We start from the raw sequence: 20,992 nt of genomic DNA, 5'->3' as shown, positions 1-20,992 counted from the left end.
AATAACTTATATTGACAGATTCTAACTAAAGAAAAATTTTAAAGTTAAACAGTTAATGATTAAAATAATCATTCTCTAACAAGTTTACTTTTGAATTTCTTCAGTGGCTTACAAAATAACAGCTTATAGTTTGTAAATTATGTTAAAATATATTTACCCACTTTTGTTTAAATTATTGAAATATTCCTTTTCAACTTAAAAATTAGGTCTGTAGAAACACTAATACTTAAAATATAAAGACATTATATTATTTTAAAATATGCTCTTCACTTTTTTATAGCATTTGTATAATATTGAATTACATCTCAGTTAGATTGTGAACGTTTAAATAATCTGTACAGGTTATCATAAAAATTACAATGCAATAAATATAATGTACTGACATTCTTATCAATGAGGTTTTCTTATGTTTTGCATATACATTTTAATCCTATTACTGTATACAATTTGTATCAAAGGTTAGGATTTATTCATAAATTAATGCACTTATTGAACAACTATCATAGGTCTGGCATTATGCTCGGGCTGCATATGAAAAGATTAATGAAACTTGGGCCTTGCCCCTGAGGCACTCAGAGTCTGTTGAGGGAGAGGCAAGACACTTGACTCTGTGACATAACAATAAAAGACGTACATATTGTCTAGAAACAGAGAAAAAGGAGGAACAGTTATGATCAGAGAGGAAGTGGAGTCATTGTTTCAGTGAAAGGGCAATATATAAGCAGAATCTTGGGGGAAAACAGTAAGAGTTCCCCTAGAGAAGAGAGGGCATTACACAAAGCTAGCCAAGAGGGAGCATGGTATGGTTGGCCAAGCTCAATATGGTCCAAGGGAAAATGGTGAGAGGCAAGGAAGGGGAGTAGTGGATGGTCACAAAGTCTGAACCCTGTAGGCCCCAGGGAACCGGAGAAGATTTTAAAGCACAATCCATCTGTATTCTGGATAAATCCTTCTGGTGGTATTATGGGGAATAAATTGGAAGAAAAAGACTGAAGGCAGAAAAAGATGTTAGGAGGCTATCTGGTCAGAAAACAAACAGGAGTAAACTAAGTCTATTCATTCATTCGTTTATTTAACAAATACCTGATTTCCAACTATGTGTCAGGCACTGTTCTAGGTGCTAGAGATTCAGCATTGAAAAAACAGACAAAATTCCTATGCCTCTGAATTTTATATCCTAGGCAGGAAAGGTTTCAGGCACCCTTTTCCCAACCCCAGCCGAGTTGTTCATCCAGGACAAGGGTGGTTTCTAAGTAATCCTTTGTTTTATGTTGTATTTTTAATAAATTAAGAAGGTGTGTGCATGTTTGGTGTATGCATGTATGTATATGTATGTAGATAGGTAGTTAGATAGATAGATAATATATGCATGCATATATATACATCCATATATGTATATATACGTAAGTATGTGTATTTTTAAAATCTTGTATAGCATGAAGATACTTCTAGAAAAATACTGAATTGTTTCAATAGGTATTAAATGCCTGTTATATAGCATTCATATTCAAAAATCAAAAGAAGATACAGTGAAAGTGATAATTAAACCATTCTCCCACTTTGATCTCCTAGCTACCTACTCATCTTCCTAGAGGTATCTGCTATTTTCAGAATTTTTGTGTTTCTTTACAGAGATATTTTATACTGGTGCCAGTATTAGTGTTCTCTTCTTTATAGATGCAGTGTTCTTCACCTTGCTAGGTAACTACATGTTAGCACTTAGGGAACTACCTTTTCAATGGCTGCATAGTGCTCCATAGTACTGTAATTTAACTAGTCACCCTCTGATGTACAATTAGACTTTCCAAGCTTTATCTATTTCAGATGATCTTACAGTGAATATTCTTGTCCATCTCTCCTTATTACCCTAACCCCCCACCCCAGCCTAAAGCCTAAAGCATCATCTAATACTATTGTTTCATTATTTGTTTTATTGTCAATCCCCACTCCCACCCTGCACTAGCATGTTAGCTCCAAAAGGCAGAGATTTTTCTTTGATTTTTTCCCTGCTGTGTTCCTAGCTCCTAGAATAAATATTCAATGAATATTTATTGCATAAAAAAATTTGCACATGTATAACTTTATCTGGGAAGACATGGTAGAAGTAGAATTACTAGTTTAAGAGGAATATGCATTTGTAATTTTAACAAATATTGCCAAATTGATCTTTATAGAGCAAGATACCTCAGCCTTGGTACTATAGACATTTTGGACCTGATAATTCTTTGCTGTGGAGTGCTGTGCATTGTACACTGTTTAGCAGCATCCCTGGCCTCTAACCACTAGTTGCTACTAATATCCCCCTATTGTGACCAACAAAAAACGTCTCCAGATTTTACATTTACAAATGTCCCCTGTTAAGAAACACTGCTGTAGATGTTATGCTATCTTAAGAGTCCTACCAACAGTCATGACAATGGCGGTTTCCTACAGCCTTGCCAATATCGAGTTTTAGCGAACATTTTGCGCTTGGAAATCTGATGATGAAAACTATTTTCTCCTAGTTTTAATTTGCACATGAAGTCACATTTTAATAAAACTTTGGTGTAATGAATCCCTGGCATTGTACTCTGTAGTGACGAAGGTAAGTTTGTTTTTCCATTGTAGAGGGAAGGGGATAGACTGAATATATGAAATCTAGAATCATCTGGAAAACAATGCTACTTGCTCTTATTTTTCTTTGTTAAAATATCTAAGTTTTACAGATCCTTTCTTATCTGCAGACTATTATGACTTCATGGACTGAATCTTCTCTAGAATTAGAGAAGTTGGCCTTAATTAATGAACAAAATTTGAATTCAAAAGACTTGGATTTGAATGCAGGTTTTCCTAATTATTAGCTATGTTACCTTGGGGAAGTCACATAAACTCTGAGCTGTAATTTACTCATATGGAAATTGTGGAGAATAACATTTGCTCTGTCTACATCACTGAGTTATTGTAAGAATTCGTTTTTTTAGTATGAAGACTTTCACAATTGCAAGAGCTTAGGATAATTATATGAAGGTTTTATGACCCACTGCTTTATCTTGTGACTCGTAGTGTCCCAAGAGTTTATCTCTTCTCAGTGCTTCAGTAACCCTTTCAAACTGTTCTCACTCATTTATTTATTCAACATTGGCATTTCGTACCCTTACCATACCTTTGCTCTAACTCTGTGGTCTTAAGTCATTACAGTGCAGTGTTCCTTATAACTGAGCAAGTCCCTGAGAGACTTATCATTCATACATTCATCCATTTAATGTACATTAAATAAACAGTTACCTTTCCCTAAACTGGCTTTCCTTTCCAACAGCTCCATTTTAATCAGTGCCATTGTTAATCTAGCCTTGAGGGTAGGAACTTTGCAGCCATCTACCTTGCTTGTGCTCCCTGTCCTGTAGCTCCTGAGTGCCATGACCAGACTTATTATGATAGAGTTCCACCTTTTTCAGTTCCCTCCCTCTGATTATGAACTTGTTTCCTATTGGCTGCCACCTCAAATCCAAAGTATTTCTTATTAACACTCCTCATTACCCCCACCAATTCAATATCCTAACTACTTTTCCTTTCTTTATCCCAGGCTCATTCCTGCACCTATGGTTTTGTTCATAGTAGTCTCTGCCCTAGAATTTTCTTCATCTGTTCTTTCTCCTATCAACCAGCACCATCTTTCAAGACCTATATCATTCCCACTGCTCTGTGTTCTCCTTTTCTCCATGTTTCAGCTTACTTTGATCTCTTTATTACTTAACTCATTCTTCTTGGCTAGTTTCCCTTAATGTATCATAGAGGGTCTCAATCCTGGCTGCACATCAGAATCACCTTAGGAAGGTTTTGTTTGTTATTGTGATACCTAATCCCAGGACCACTCTTGTAGACTCTAGTTCTGGGTGGAGCTTAGTTATTATACTTTTGACACAGTGGTTTGAACATTCTCATGGTTATATTAAGTGTTTCATTTTTCTTTTCCTAACCAAGGATTTATAAGTACCTTGGTGGTGAGAATGGTGATGATTCCTGGTCAGTAATTGATCATTTGACTGATAGTTTGAATTTTCTTACTTTTCTTACTCATTTTTAGTTTCTTTTTAATTTTCTTATTCATTTTGTGCAAAGGCTATTTTTTGCATCCTACCTCTCCCAATTTCTCACTCCATGACTTTGTATAAATTACCTATAAACTTTTAGCATCATCTCCGTAGGTAGAAAGATAATCATAACATCTATGTTTCTAAGTGTGATGAGTAGAGCTAAGATATAAATCATCCATCACAGCTAAGTAGTTGATAAATGGTGGCCTCTTTTATTAGTATAGTTGGACATCCTGTTCACTTCTCCTGACACTGTCAAGTAGAAGATTTTTATTTGTTAATTTAGCTCGCTTTTATTTTACAGTTTATAGTTATTCCATTTAATTTTAAAATTAAGGGATTAATAAGATTATTCTATTAAATTCAGATTCATAATATTGATCATGTTCTTGTGAGAATTGCACAAAAATATAAAGCACTCTGTTTTCTACAGGAAAAAAAAAGTTACCTAAATTACCTTTGTTAACTAAGTTCTATCTTAAATGAGTCATTTCTCATATTTTTCTTTCTTTACTAATGAAAAAATTGAAATTTCATTTTTAGATAAAAAGTATAGACATATGAAAAAATAATATTAGTTAATGACTTGTCTCCATTAGATTAGATGAAAACAATAACTAAGGAATTAACCATAGTGGCACATTGTCAACCATAAGACAGGAGAAAATGTCCAGAGCAATTAAATGAAGGATATAATTTCTTCAACCATGGTCATTTATACTGGCTTTTCAGGTTCAAAGATGTAAAAGTAATATATGGAGGCCATCCCCTCCTGCACTAGAACTAGAAACTGTACAGGTGAGTTTGGAATGCCCATTAATCATGCAAGCTATTCCCATAAATAGTAAAACCTAAAGAAACAGCATGGCTAAATAGTGCACATTTTCAGTTCCCATAATATTTATAGCTGAAAGTTACACAGATGTCAACAATACTGAGGGCTCAGAGTTAAAATGAAAGCACTTGAAAAATTTTGTGAATTACCCTCCTTACATAGATTTATGGGGTCAGACAAATGTATGTTTGATTCTTATCTCACCCGTTACTTGAATATATTGGTACGTCATCAAATTGTCGGAAGGATTGAATTCACTTAGTATGAGGCCTGCCACATAGTTCATTGCAGTAATGGAACATGCTGTCCTGAGAAGATGGTATGGTGAGAGGAGTAGCCCTGACTGCAGTCATTCTCAAGAGGCTTTATTTTCTTACTTGTGTGTTATTATGGGCCTCAAATGAGATTTCTAAGGAAAAAAAAAAAAAGGAGTTCCTTAGTTAGATCAGTCTTGAATATCACTGACTTCAAATTTAGCCACACCTGGTTTTATATTCCAGATCTATCACCTGACAGCTGGCTGATTGGGGCCAAATTACTTAACTTCTCTGAACTCAGTTTCCTTGTCAATAAAATAAAAATAAATAGCAGCCTCATAGGGTGGTCCTGAGGATTTAATGAAGTCATCCATGTAAAGGGCTTTCCAGTGCCTGGTATTATTATTAATAGGTATAATAATGTATACCTATTATTAGGTATACATTATTAGACTCAATAAGTAGTAGCTGTTATTACTCTTATTCTTACTACTAAATACAGTGTTTCAGGTTCTCCATGTCTTCAAACAATATGGAAGAGTCAAACACCTACTGCCCAGAAGTGGATTGACTTTGAAGTTGATGAACCTTAAGCCTAAAGGCTCCTCGTTTGCACAGGCCCCTTCCAAAGACTTGTACTTACTACTGTATTCTCAATTTTATATTCTTTTTCTTAAAGAGGGCCTCCAAAACTCCAGCAAAACCTGGATCTAGGTTTTGCTACCCTGAAGGTTTTGTTGTTGTTCTTGCTTTTTAACTGACACATTTGAAGGAAAGTCTTTAAAAGGAAGTCCAAAAATTTATCCCACTTAATGAACACATTGGTTTATATTAAATTACTATTTTAAACCCAAATACCATAAATTCTGTGTTGTACATTCAACTCCAAAATGATGCTGCAAGTAAAAATGGCATGCTAAGAAATGAAAACTAGAGGTAACTTGAGTGTGGCAGTAAAACTCAAAACAAATGTAATCAGTGATACGGAATTGTCTAATTTTTTATACTCAGTGCTTTCTAAGCTCTTTCTCTTAAAGAAAGGAAAATAGTTTTAACAGATCAGTGAGGAAGTTAACTGATTAAACTTATTCAAAATAAGTATCAGTCCCTCTTGAAGTTAGAGTGTGTCAAAAGCATATTGAAGCATAGATCTTCCAACAAACTATAAATTGTCTATTACACATGCAGTAATTGAAGCTGAGAAAATTACATATTTGAAATCAATGAAACAAACCCTGGTATTACAAAAATAAGCTGCAGTCCACAGAAAATATATTCTTATTTTAAATGGCTAGCTTCAAAACTTTGGGAGAAAATGATTTGAGGTCTTTCTGGTGATATCAGTTAGTGAGTTTGGATAAAGCCTTAATAAAATTACTGTAAATGCCTTGTAATTTATATTGTTAATCTTGGTCTTTAAAAGAATTTATCGATGGATTTTCTTATACCTACATGTTCAGTAGGTGTAACATATGAAAAATATGATGTAAAGCAGTTCAGAAAAATACTCTTGATTTACAAGGCAGATTTTTAAAAAATGTGTACCCCCCCCCTTTTAAAAGAGTATATCTACTTCAAGGTAAATAAAGTGTATTAAAAATGTTTCACCTAAAAAATACAAAATTTTAATCTTAATGAACAGATGATATTAACTTTTTAGGAAGCCAGATTTTATGGAAATTGAAGCACACTTAGTAACAGAAAAAATCTATTATCTATCAAATATGTTACCCTAACATTGTGATACAAAACACCATTCCCATTTTAAAGAGAAAGAAATATAAGAATAACCAGGATTAAATAATTTCCCCAAGGTTACTGATGCAACCAGAACAAACATTCATAGGATTCTTGCTTCCAGTCTGTTTCTTAATCTTGTTAGTTCACATCATCGCTCAGCATTTTTAGAAAATGCATTTTTTATTATGTCTTCAGCAGATTGTGAATCTAATATACCAGCTTTCCTCTTTTCTATGCTTTCCTTCATTGAGAACACTTTCAGGAGAGAAATCAGTTACAGTTTTCCATCTTTTCCAAATCGTTAAAAATATAAAAGATCATAGTGTAGTAAATCAGTTTAGAAGCTCGATGACTTGATTGGGATGCTCAATTTTACTCTAATAGCCTAATCTGAAATGTTATCTGAAATGCTTACTCCTTCATAATTCTTTTCTGCACTACAAAAATTGTTCATAACAAGAACAATCTTGGAGAAAAAAATAAGGTGAGATGTTTCAGACAGCTCAATGGGGCTGCCGCTGTACTAGACAACCATTGTTTAGAGGCGTCTTGCATTTAACCGAAAGCTGGTATAGAATGAACATATTGAACAATGTCTTAAGTTGCACTTTAAAAGTCAGGATAGACAGTCCTCATAAGAAGTGAAAGCTCCTTTGACCATTATAGGTGTTCTGTGGCTAGAGATGAATTGCCATACTAACAGAACATAGCTTGCAATTTGTGGAATTGGACTCCAAGGTGAAAAAGAAGGTTAACAATTTTTTGTAACAATTCTTCTTTCCTAACAACAGAAATTCCAAAATCATTGAATACAGTATTCACAAAGACAACTTTTTTTTTTTTTTTTTTTTTTTTGCGGTACGCGGGCCTCTCACTGTTGTGGTCTCTCCCGTTGTGGAGCACAGGCTCCGGACGCGCAGGCTCAGCGGCCATGGCTCACGGGTCCCAGCCGCTCCACGGCATGTGGGATCCTCCCGGACCGGGGCACGAACCCGTGTGTCCTGAATCAGCAGGCGGACTCTCAACCACTGCGCCACCAGGGAAGCCCCACAAAGACAATTTTATACTATGCCTGGTGCTTATGAGTTAGAGAAATATCGTATTGCTCAATATTTTGGCAACTAATTGCAAAAGTCTCCCTAACCAAGTCTAACTGAATCGCTCCCCTACAAAAATTTCAACCTTATTAAGTATCTTACTCATTGACATGGTCCATTTGAGGAAGCAATTTATTAATCTAATGGTTAATACCTGTTAGATGAAGCTGAGAAATGAGAAGATTTTAACTGAAAGCAAATGCAGTAAATTCGGGCTCTTCTTTTTTCTAGTTTCACGAAAGATTGATACACACACATCCACACACACAATCTCCTTTTCCCTGGAAAATTTTAATACATTTTACCTGGAAATAAAAGCCATAGGTATCCCCACAGATATTTTTTTGCAAGTGAAATTGCTTTTCATTTGGCAAAAACTAAACCTGTGATTCATAGCAGCTTAGAGCACTCAAGGTCAAAGAGTACATCTTGCCTGCTTTGACTGACATTTTTGCAGGCTAAATCAGACCTGCATGATTCAGCTGCATTGAGATTCATTATGCTGCAAGAGGAGAGATTTGGGGGTGATGTAAAAGAGCATAAAGGGAATTGTCTTGGAAATTGTGGCTAGTGACTGAGGTAAAAATCAAAGATAGCCAATAGACAACGTCAATTGGTATTTGATTGGGGACACAATGCTTTCCTGCTACCCCCTTTATACAAAGAGCTAGCAAAGAACATTAAGGAAGATTTAGTAAAGAAAACTGTTGCTGGGAAGTAGGAAAAGAGGGACTGTCCTTTGCTGTGAGAAGTGATGTCAAGGTAGGGAACAAGAGCAGGGTAAATGGCTATTTTTAATAGTTCTCAGCTTGGGCATTGAAAGTAAATCAAGTGTGTATGTCTTATAAAAGGAAAGGAAAATCCATCACCAAAACACTTCCCCTGAACGTCCACCATTAGCAATTCATTCCTTTTAGATTTCTTCATCATGTTTGTTCATCAGTTCCCTTTAAAACTCATATTCCCAGAAGGAGTAAAAATATTTCTACATCAGGTAGGACTTGCATAAGGAGAACACAAGAAAATTGCTTTGGGAAGATGGGGCCTCAGAAGAGTGGAGTGTTTTAAAAAGATTGCTGTATGACAACCTCACCAGCACCCCATTTTTGCTTAATATTTGGTTTATTGTCTCTCACAATTGGTATATAACCTAGTCATAGTGGATCATATTCTGGACCAACTACATAATCTACAGTACAAAATAAAAATACTCATTTTGTTTAAAAATTATTAAAAATTTCAAGAAGGAGAATTTCAGCAGAGCATTTACCCAGGCTTGGGACCCTTCTAAGCGTAGGGCTCTGTGCAACTGCACAGGGCAAATGCCAATGAAGTCCACCCTCATTTTAGTCATTATAATGGTAGAAACGGTGAACTCTCACCTGGGTTAATGAACGTGTTTCATTAAAGATATCTAAACATTTTGACTTGTGAATTCTCAACACTAATACCAAAAATTTGAACCCAAATTCTTTTTAGGTTAATGTGGGGCTTTAGAAGTCACTAAATGTAACTTTTTTTTTTCTATCCAACTGATCTATCTTATCTGCCTATCCATCTTTCCTTATTTGCCTGACTTCTGTGGGAATACATAGGATTCATGAGTTCCTATCTTATCATTGCAGGTTTGGACCTTGTGCCCTCATCACTAAACCTGAGGTTCAGAAGCCTTGTCCCCACTCGCCATTCCTAACTCATGAGCCATCCAGGTGCAAAACCCCAAGGATTGCTCCCTCTAGCCTCCCCAAGTCAAGACTCATCCTAGAACAAACAACCAGCTATTTTCCCAGCCCCAGGTTTGAGGTTAGCATGCGTGTGGATGATACCTGGCTATGCCAAATCCTAGAATTAAATTAATTAGAGCTAGGAGTTTTTTAGGGTAAGGATCTCTGAGGTCCCAGGTAATAGGAAAATTAAGCCTACAAGAGTCTTCGTCACCTAAGCTATAACAAGCACCTCTGGGTAGAATAGATTTCACATTCCTATTCAAAATTGAGTAAACTGCTATGTAAGCCATTATTCATTTCCTTTCTAACATATTTTGACTTCAGTCCGACAGTAGCATGCTTTTTGATCCCTCTGTTAAATTCTCTACTCATCTTTTGTTGACATGTCACTGTAATTAATATTACATTAATCCCATGACAGACAAAATGCCCCAGGTCTTCTTTTCTTATTTTATTTTTTAAGATTAGGTATCGCTGAACACACTTTTTTTTTTTTTTTTTTTTTTTTGCCGTGTGGCTCGGCTTGGGGGATCTTAGTTCACAGACCAGGGATCGAACCCTTGCCCGCTGCTGTGGAAGCACAGAGTCCTAACCACTGGACTGCCAGGGAACTCCCTTTAAAAAAAAAAAAAGGCTGATAACACTTCTGACCTTCTAATCTTTAACTCAGTTCTGTTTGGAGTAAATGAGGTCATTCTTTTGATTTAAGGCTGTCATTTCCTTCTCCCAGCCTCATCCCACAGGCATCAAGAAAAGTTAAATGAAACAATGGCATTTTTTATAATGTTGATGAATAGTCATAAGACATTAGCTAAGAAATGAACAGCATTGAGTTTTTGAACAATCAACTGTTAATTTTTAATGTTATACTTAGAATATAATGATAAATCCTGCCTTTGATCGGAGTTGACCATTAAAAACTCCATTTTTAAGTAATGTATAGTAACTACATTTTGTCTAGTGTAATTCTAAGTACAGACTTCTAAAATATTTACCTCCAAATTTTTCCTTCTAAAGCATATATAACTATAGCTTGTCAAATTCATAGCAAGTGAATGTGAATAGTTTGGTTAAAAATTTTTGAATCATCCTGGTAATATTTGGCTGGATTTTTAAAATAGTATAATCATTTTATCTTTTTAAAGGAAAATACCTAAATAAAATAGTACTCTTTTTAAATTCACTGTATTGTATTCTAAGTGTTGCATTATCAATAGAACACTTTGACTTTAGGAAACAGTATTAATAGTATTTTCTCTTCAAACAAAAAGTGTTTACCCACTAAGTATCATTTTATGGTATTGGATTCTTCTTCTGAACTGGATCTTTTTAAAATTTAATAGGCTTCAGTTATAATCCAATATAACAAAATAAACATGAAATCAAGTCTCTATAACAAAATATGAAAAGTCATCATGTTTGAACTTAAAAAGACAAATGTAATATATAGACTTCATAATATGTAAGAAAACCAGAGGGGTCAGTACAATAATTTTTAAGGCGGAATGTTTAGGAGAAAGTAATCTACAGAAAAGTCAAATACTCTTTACTGAAGGAATTTAAGTGTGCTAGAGGTAACATTTAAGCAGTGTTATAGGCTTTATGCTTTCTTGATGGCATAGCAAATTAGTCTATGATCTAGTGGATTACCAAGCTTAATCACATATGCAAGATAACACATCTTTAAAATAAATGGAATACTCCAAGAGTCAGTAGTATATTATCTAGAAAGTATATGCAGTACCAAAATCAGTCTCTAAGACCTTACTCCAAATTAGACTTTTGCCTCCAATCATATAAAGCATATGTTAATCCTGACATGGAGTATCTGTAGCAAGACGTTATGTATCATTACGCAAGTGCCATTTGGCCTCCTTGGAAGAATATGAACTGGTGAAGGGTAAAGAAGCTTTTCATAATAATGAACAGGATTTGGAAACTTCCAGCCTCTTAAAGCATGAACCCCGAAACTGGAAAGCTTCACTTCCATGATACCTTCACTTTTGTTATCTCAACACCATCACAAGACTCCAAGACAACTGTCAGGGGGCCTTAGGAGGCCAGTAGCAGCTTAAATATGACTCACTGACAGTTATCACCAAGCAAACAAGTTATCACAGTAGCATGTAGTGGGTACAAAGGGTAAGGTGCCTATGTGCATAATTGCCAGAGAGATAGGAAATCTTTAGAACACATGAATTGTTTTATTATTGGGGCTCTTGGATTATAAGTGTCACAGAAAATACCATGACATCGCTGGCTTTTTTCTTCTATGCATGTGTATCAAAGAAACTGGACAAAGACAACCTGAAGGGGCTGTCATTTTCAGACTTGGGCCTACCAGCTTGACACTGACATTGGGAGTAGAATGCTCACCTCATTTAAAGAAATACAAGAACCAGCACTTTCATATCACATTCCATATGACACAGATATATTCTTTGAAAGATATGGTAGAAAAAGTTTGAAGATTTGAATTGCCACATAGAGAAAAATGTTTCTAAAGAATTTTTGAAAGTCTGTGTGCTCGATAAAGTGCCACCTGATCAAATTAAGATTCTCCCCAGAACAAATAAGCTTGAACATCGATTAGAAATACATACTGAAAGCTTTAGCAATGAAATGTATTGATGTCTGCAACTTATTATGAAATGTCTCCAAAAAAATGGATTGAGAAAATGGACAAATGGATAGATCTGTGATAAAGCTGTGATAAAACAAATATAGAAAAATGTTAAGATTTATAGATTTGGGGTGACAGGTATATGGTGGTTACTATACAGTTCTTCTAACTTTTCTGCATGCTTGAAGACTTTCATAATGACATGTTGTTGGGAAATGCATTTATCAGTAGAAAAGGGGAACAATCATTTCTCTGATTGGGAAGGCAGTCAACCTACACCCTTGAACACAGAATTTATAGGCAGACAGGCCAAGATGGGACTCCTTATTCTTCCACGTAGTCTGTGTGACCCTGACCAAGTTAATTTAATCACTAAGCTCTTATTTTATCGTCTATAAAAGGAGTGTAATAATACCTGCTGTATAGTGTAGATGTTAGAATTAAAAATATATGAAGTATCTGACATTGAGTAAACATTGAAAAAGTACAAGTTATTGTTTGTTCAGATTTTTACTACTTTTTATGTCTGCTAGTAACTGAATAGAATAAAAAGATTTATACATCTTAATTTCCTTTAAAAATGTTTCTAAATTTAAAAGATTAATTTCACTACTGGAATTGTGACCTTAATTGTTATGTCAAGAAATGTAAAGTTCTTACTAAGGAAATAATATATTTCCTATAATATCCAAATTGAGCAATAATTCTGTAGCATTAAGGAAAAGTAATTGATGTAAATTCCGGTATTTGATGTATTTTAAGATTAGATTTACCAAATTTAAATTTAACTCTAGTTTACTAACAAGAAAGAAAGAGATATCTAGTATAAAACTCTAGCCAACACATTGTTTTCAACAAAACAATTCATTCAACAAAAAATAGCCCAGTGTTAGATGCTAGGGGAGAGAAAATGGAGCCTAATACAAGACCTTCACCCATAAAAGACTCTCTGTGTGGTTAGGAAGAAATATCCAGCCCTTGGGAAAAAAGAACAATGCATGAGTTAAAAATATAAGACAAGTAACAAAGAAGTATATGATTAAGAACCAAATGAATAATATAGATAATATGTGCTGAGAGTTCAGAGGAAAAAAATCATTATGGCCTTGAAGTGAAAGGTTTGGGGCTTCCTTGCCTATGTAAGTCCTTTGAAATATGAAAGAATCTTATTGAGAACATGTGGTTTTGGAGGAACACAAAGCACAATTGAATAGATAGTAATGTTCGGGGCAGGCCTTTCCTTGAGAATTATGAACAGGAGGGAAGAATGAGAACAGAATATGTAACAACAAGATCAGTAGCTGAATGTTATACCCTTCCTTCATTTCAAGAGGTATTTATTTACTGTCTAGTTCATATAACGAATTGGGATAGGTGCCGAAGGCTAACACGAATGAGATTTGGCCCTAACTTCAAGGAGTTTATGAGTGACATTAAACAGCATTAGCTATTAAATGCCAAGTATATGGCAGGCTAGTCAAAGTTTACAGTCTACTAGAAGAGCGAAGAAAAAAAATCTGTGATATACAGAGTATAAAAGAGCAAATGCAGTAAAAAAGACCCGATAAAATGCTAGGTGAATTTAAAGAAGAAAGTTTTCTTACATTTGACATATAAGGGAGATATTCATGCAGGAGATAATACCGAGTTGGTTTTTGAAGAGGAATGAGTAGAGTGTGGACAGAGAGGCAGTGAAAGAGTAAGGTAATTGATGAGAATGAACCAAGGCATAGAAGTAAAGCCTATATATGAACTAAAGTACATGGTTCTTTCTGGAGACTGTAGGGAGAGAAGGGTGGTTGAAAGGGAGATTAAACCAGACCACCAGGACCTTGAATACCAAGCGAAGCTCTTTGAACTTTATTCTTTTGGCAGTAGGAAGCCATAAAAGGATTATGAGCTGAGGAATGAAATGTTCAGAACTTTTTTATTTGTTTTTAATCTGGCAGGTTGTGTAGGGTGAATTGGAAGAAGAAAAGTCTAGGTGCAAAATGACCATAAGGCAATGAGAGCCTGAACCAGGGACACAGGAGGAGCTATTTCAGAGAAAAAGGACATAACCTAGTTCCACATCAAGGGCCGGGGGACAGCCGAATGTACCAAAGTAGAGTGTGGTGAGAGACTGACCTTGTTTAGAATTGCCAATAAATGGCGATAATAAAAAGACAACCGGTTTTTAGCCACTTTTATTATTCTTTAATTCTCTACAGACAAAGCCCCCTTCATTGCCTGCACCCAGGGAAGATTGCTCCCACCACCTCCCACCTTTGTAGGCCACTGCACAGGAGTGGAAGCGGTTAAAGAAGTCTCTCAGATTTAAGTTTAACACCTGGGCGTTTGAGGGAGCTTTTAATAGAAAAATAAATTAGGAAGATAAAAGAGCAGATTTGAGAGTGAGTTCAGTTTTGTACATGTTAAATATGAGTTACCACTAGAATAGCCAAGTGATAATATCCGACATTGGAAATGTGGGAGTGGGTGTAGCTCAGCTGAGAAGTTAGAGCAGACATCTAGATTGGGGAGTCATCTGTTTAGAGGTGGGGATGAGTAAAGCAGGTGGAATGTGTCTAGCTTTGAGGGCTGTGATATTTATAATTGAGTATCTATGATATCACCCACTTATCTGGTCTCTAAAGCATATGGATCATAAGTCAAATAATACTCAGGTTATGTACAGTCAGGGCCACTTGCCAGAAAGCTCCATCTTGAATTGCCTTCCTTTCAGTTCCTGCCCGTACTACAGTTGAAATCATTGATACTTGAAAGTTAACTATAAGAAGGATTTTAAGTAGATTCCTTTTATTTTTTTCTAAATTCTATCACTGCAACTTAGTTGATTGACTAATTATTTATACCTAAATAAATTTAGAAAATTATAGAATGGACTTGACGACACGGGCAGTAGGAAAGGGTAAGCTGGGACAAAGTGAGAGAGTGGCATGGACATATATACACTACCAAACGTAAGGTAGATAGCTAGTGGGAAGCAGCCACATAGCACGGGGAGATCAGCTCGGTGCTTTGTGACCACCTAGAGGGGTGGGATAGGGAGGGTGGGAGGGAGGGAGATGCAAGAGGGAAGAGATACGGGAATATATGTATATGTATAGCTGATTCACTTTGTTATAAAGCAGAAACTAACACACACACAAAAAAAAGAAAATTATAGAATTTAGTTTAGATTGACTACATTAGAACTTAACTGCCTAAAGAAATGCTTTCAATGATTTACAGGGTAATATTCTGCTTTGGCATTCCTCCAGGGTTGGTGAAAAAACATAAAATGTCAAAGTAGTCTGCAAAGCTAGCATTAAACACATTGTCTATTATACACACTAGACTTGTGCCTTTTATAATTTAGTTCCTGGCAAATGATTCTCTTTTCCCAATAATCGTTGTGCTCCCTCTTGTCTGACAGTGAAGATCCCTTTTGATCTTGACTGTTAGGAATTTTAGAACTATATTTAATAATCAAGTGCATTAACCATTTTATCTTAAACATCTGGTAGAACAATCTCCCTAGTTCTATACGGGTATGGACTTCTCTTTTAGGCTTTATTCTTAGTTGCCTTGGTATACATATGAGTTTTATTGTTAGCTATTCCAAATATTTTAGCAGATAAGTCAGGTTATAAATTATGCATAATAATAATAAATAGTTGAAAGAATGATACTAAACAATATTTTTATTTATTTATTTATTTATTATCTTTTCTTGTGATGAGAACTTTTAAGATCTACCCTCTTAGCAACTTTCAAATATACAGTACAGTATTATTAACTATAGTCACCATGCTGTACATTGCAGCCCCATGACATCTATTTTGAAATAGTGATTTTTTTTTTCATTTTCACAAATATTTCTTTTCTTTCTTTTTTATTTTTTTAATAAATTTATTTAATTTTGGCTGCATTGGGTCTTCGTTGCTATGTGCAGCCTTTCTCTAGTTGCAGTGAGCGGGGGCTACTCTTCGTTGCAGTATGAGGGCCTCCCATTGCAGTGGCCTCTCCCGTTGCAGAGCACAGGCTCTAGGCACGTGGGCTTCAGTAGTTGTGGCATTCAGGCTCAGTAGTTGTGGCTCATGGGCTCTAGAGTGCAGGCTCAGTAGTTGTGGTGCACGGGCTTAGTTGCTCCATGGCATGTGGGATCTTCCCGGACCAGGGCTCGAACCCTTGTCCCCTGCACTGGCAGGCAGATTCTTAACCACTGCGTCACCAGGGAAGTCCCTAAACAATATTTTTTAAAAGTTTGGTTGAGGAGGTAGTGAAAAAGGAAGAACCAGAAAGAATAACACAATATATTGGGGGAAAAAGTACTATTTCTATAATTTAAATAACAACAACAGCTGCCATTTTTTATACATATAGGGTGTTAGGTAGTTTACTAATTATATCTAGTAACCAGAATATCACCATGTTATAGGGGGGAAAATTAAGGCTCAGAGAGCCAGTGACTTTTTCTAATGGTGAAGCTGGAGACTGAACAAAGATCTCACTAACTTCCACAGCATGTGTTTTACCCACTCATCAAGGCTCTATCCTTAGAATATATATCCAAAATATGTTTTTGTCATTTGCCAGCTATTTTTTCTGGGTCTGTAAGGAACATTTTAAGCTTAATTTTCTATGATTTTAGAATGAAACTGAGATAGCAGACAACCAACACAATATAAAATTTAAAATTTTTACTGTTTAAAATAACATCAAAAGATTAAATACCTAGGAATAGATATAACACAAGAAATGTGTAAAGCCTCTACAATGAAAACTGAAAACATTATTGAAAACCAAAAATGTCATAGTAAATGGAGTGGTATACCATGCTCAAGAATCAGAAGACTCAATATTATAATGATATCAGTTCTCCCCAAACTTAGATTAGACTCAGTGTTATCCCAATCAAAATCCTAGAGATATTTTTTTTTGGAAATTGGCAAACGGATTTTAAAATATTTGTGGAAATTGAATGGCAAAGAACATTCAAAGAAAAAAAAACTGTGCTATTAGATATCAAGACCTATTATAAAGCTTTATTTATTTATTTATTTATTTTTTTTTTTCTTTTTGCGGTATGTGGGCCTCTCACTGTTGTGGCCTCTCCCGTTGCGGAGCACAGGCTCCGGATGCGCAGGCCCAGCGGCCATGGCTCACAGGCCCAGCCGCTCCGCGGTATGTGGGATCCTCCCAGACCGGGGCACGAACCCATATCCCCTGCATCGGCAGGCGGACTCTTAACCACTGCGCCACCAGGGAGGCCCAAAGCTTTATTAATTAAGACAATTTGGAGTTGGTGCAAGGATAGCCAGATAGACCAATGGGTAGTGTAGTATGAATATGACAAAGGTGACATTGCATTGTAGTAGAAAAAGAATCACCTTTTCAATAAATCATGATAGGTTAATTGGATATACATATAGGAAAAAATTATTGGGACTCCCATCTCACACCATACACAAAAATCAAATTCAAATGGATCACAGACCTAAAGTGTGAAAAATAGAGCAATAAAATTTTTAAAGGAAAACAGGAGAACATCCTCATGACCTGGCAATATTTAATGATTTCTTAAACGTGACACAAAAGTGGTAGCCATAATGGAAAATGTGGTGTATTAAACTATACTAAGGCCCTTTTTTTAAATCAGAAGATACCATTAAGAGAGTGAAAATGTAACCCATGGAATGGGACAAGGTATTTACTACATAAATATCTAACAGAGGACTCATGCCTCATGATATATAAAGAACTTCAAATTAATAAGAAAAGATGCAGTCAAAGCAATAGAGAAAAAGAACAAAGCACTTGAGCAAGTACTATTCATGATAGCCATATGTCAATCAAGATTAGAATGATAAGCTGGGCTCCTTTGTTATAAATTAATTGACCATATACGCATGGGTTTATTTCTGGGCTCACTATTCTGTTCCATTGATCTATGTGTCAGTTTTTATGCCAATACCATTGATTACTATAGCCTTGTAATATAGTTTGAAACCGGGAAATGTGATGCCTCAAGCTTTGTTCTTTCTCAAGATTGCTTTGGCTATTCAGGGTCTTTTGTAGTTCCATACAAATTTTAGTATCGTTTTTTCGATTTCTGTTCAAAGTACCATTGGAATTCTGGTAAGGATTACATTGCATCCATAGATTGCTTTGGGTAATATGGACACTGTAACAGTATTAATTCTTCCAATCCATGAGCACAGAATATCTTTCCATTTATTTGTGTCTTCTTCAGTTTCTTTCATCAATGTCCTGGTTTTCAGTGTATATTTCCCCCCCTTGGTTAAATTTATTCCTAGGTATTTTATTCTTTTTTTATGTAATTGTAAATGGGTTGTTAAACGGTAGTCTCTTCAATACATGATATTGGGAAAACTGGACAGCCACATGAAAAAGAATGAAATTGGATCCCTATCTTATACCATACACAAAAATCGACTAAAAATGGATTAAAGACTTAAATGTAAGACCTGAAATCATAAAACTAGAAGAAAACATAGGGGGTAAGGTCCTTGACATCAGTTTCGAGAATGATTTTTTGGATTTGACACCAAAACCAAAGGCAACAAAAGCAGAAATAAACAAGTGGGACTACTTCAAACTAAGATGCTCTGAACAACAAAGGAAACCATCAACAGAATGAAAAGGCAGCCTACCAAATGGGAGAAAATATTTGCAAGTCATATATCTAATAAGAGGTTAATATCCAAATTATATAAAGAACTCACACAGCAAAATAACCCTCCCCCCACCAAGAAAAAACAATCTGATTAAAAATAGCCAACAGGTACTCAACATCACTAATCATCAGGGAAATGCAAATCAAAACCACAGTGAGATATCAGCTCACACCTGTTGGAATGGCCGTCCTCAAAAAGACAAGAAGTAACTAGTGTTGATGGGGATGTGGAGAAGAGGGAATTCTTGTGTACTGTTGGTGGGGATGTGTTTGGTGAAGCCACTTTCAAAAACAGTATGGCGGTTCCTCACAAAATTAAAAATAGAGCTAACATATGATGCAGTAATTTCACTTCTGGATATTTATCCAAAGGAAATGAAACGCCAAGTCAAAAAGACATGTACACATGCATGTTCATTGAAGCATTATTCACAATAGCCAAGAAACAACCTAAGTGTACTTCAGTGGATGAATGTATAAGGAGAATATGTGACTGGGCGGGTGGTGAGGGAAATAGAGAGAGGTTGGTAAAAGGGTACTAACTTTCAGCTATAAGATGAGTAAGTTCTGAGACTCTAATGTAAAACATGGTGATTATACTTGATAACACTGCATTGTATAACTGAAATTTGCTAAGAGAGTAGAACTTATATGTTCTCACCCAAAAAAGAGATAAAAATAGATAAATTGTAGTATATACAATTCACCTCAGCAGACTCATTTTGAAAGAGGCCAATAATTCCTAAGTTTGTTATATTAGATATGATAATAAATGTTGAAATATGTATAAATTGTAAAGTACCTGAAAATGCAGATATTATTAAAATATTAATATTTTTATTCATAGTTAATTACTTGCTCAAGTTGAAAATACCAAGCATTCTTTAAATGATTCTGTGAATTGATATTTAGTACATGGTCTGCCATGGTTACACAGCTTGGAATTTGTTACTTTAACATGTCAATGGCAAAGTCAATGTGTAAGTTGCTAGTGATTTTGAAAGTGTCTTTGTATTCAGTAGTCTTTTACTTTGTTTGTAATTGAAGGTCATTCTTTAAGAAAAGAATGATATCCAAGACGCAAATTCGTTGTACTTTTTAAGCTCTTGAGAGTAGAGATTTGCAACATCAATGTGTGGTTGAGCTTTTCCTATTCAGGTTACTCAGGCTGATGCTCACAGCTTTATTCTTTTCGTATGATGCAGATAATTCCAAGAATATTATTCTTTACTTGATTGATTCTTAGAAAATGTATATCTATGTTATCATTTGAAACCTATGAAACAATATCCTTTTTTGCTTTAGGGAAGCTCCTTCTCTCACCAATACACCTACTAGATTTTACTTGTCTTGTCTTCATAGCAATCCATGTACTAGGGATATTATATTTAGAAATTATACCTCATACTAGCTATAGGCTGGGGTGTTGTCTCTTGAAGTTCTTGATGAAAACATGCTCCAAGCACCTATTTCATTTAGGTATTGTTGTAGGCTAAAACTCTTCCGGCTCCAAAAAAAATCCCAGCTTTCCCCTGAAACCTGTGAATTATACCTTATTTGGGAAAAGGGACTTTCCGTGATTAGGTTAAGGATCTAGAGATGAGAGATTATCCTGAGTTATCCAGGTGGGCCCTAAATGCAATTGCCAGTGTTTTTAAAAATATATATATATTTTTTGGCTGCATTGGGTCTTCGTTGCTGCGCACGGGCTTTCTCCAGCTGAGGCGAGCGGGGGCTACTCTTCATTGCGGTGCGCGGGCTTCGCATTGAGGTGGCTTCTCCTGTTGCAGACCATGGGCTCTAGGCACGCGGGCTTCAGTAGTTGTGGCACACGGGCTCAGTAGTTGTGGCTCATGGGCTCTAGCGTGCAGGCTCAGTAGTTGTAGCACACGGGCTTAGTTGCTATGCGGCATGTGGGATCTTCCCGGACCAGGGCTCGAACCCGTGTCCCCTGCATT

General features: G+C 35.7%; 1 protein-coding gene across 1 annotated transcript in view; it reads left to right on the top strand.

Moving 5' to 3' along the window:
- ATRNL1 (attractin like 1) overlaps positions 1-20,992 on the top strand; it is a 730,282-nt gene that overhangs the window by 553,553 nt on the left and 155,737 nt on the right. The gene's annotated exons all lie outside the window — the stretch shown is intronic.

The sequence above is a fragment of the Mesoplodon densirostris genome, chromosome 1 (genome assembly GCF_025265405.1).
Source record: "Mesoplodon densirostris isolate mMesDen1 chromosome 1, mMesDen1 primary haplotype, whole genome shotgun sequence".
Lineage (NCBI taxonomy): Eukaryota > Metazoa > Chordata > Mammalia > Artiodactyla > Ziphiidae > Mesoplodon > Mesoplodon densirostris.
This window is presented reverse-complemented; position numbering and strand designations above follow the sequence as displayed.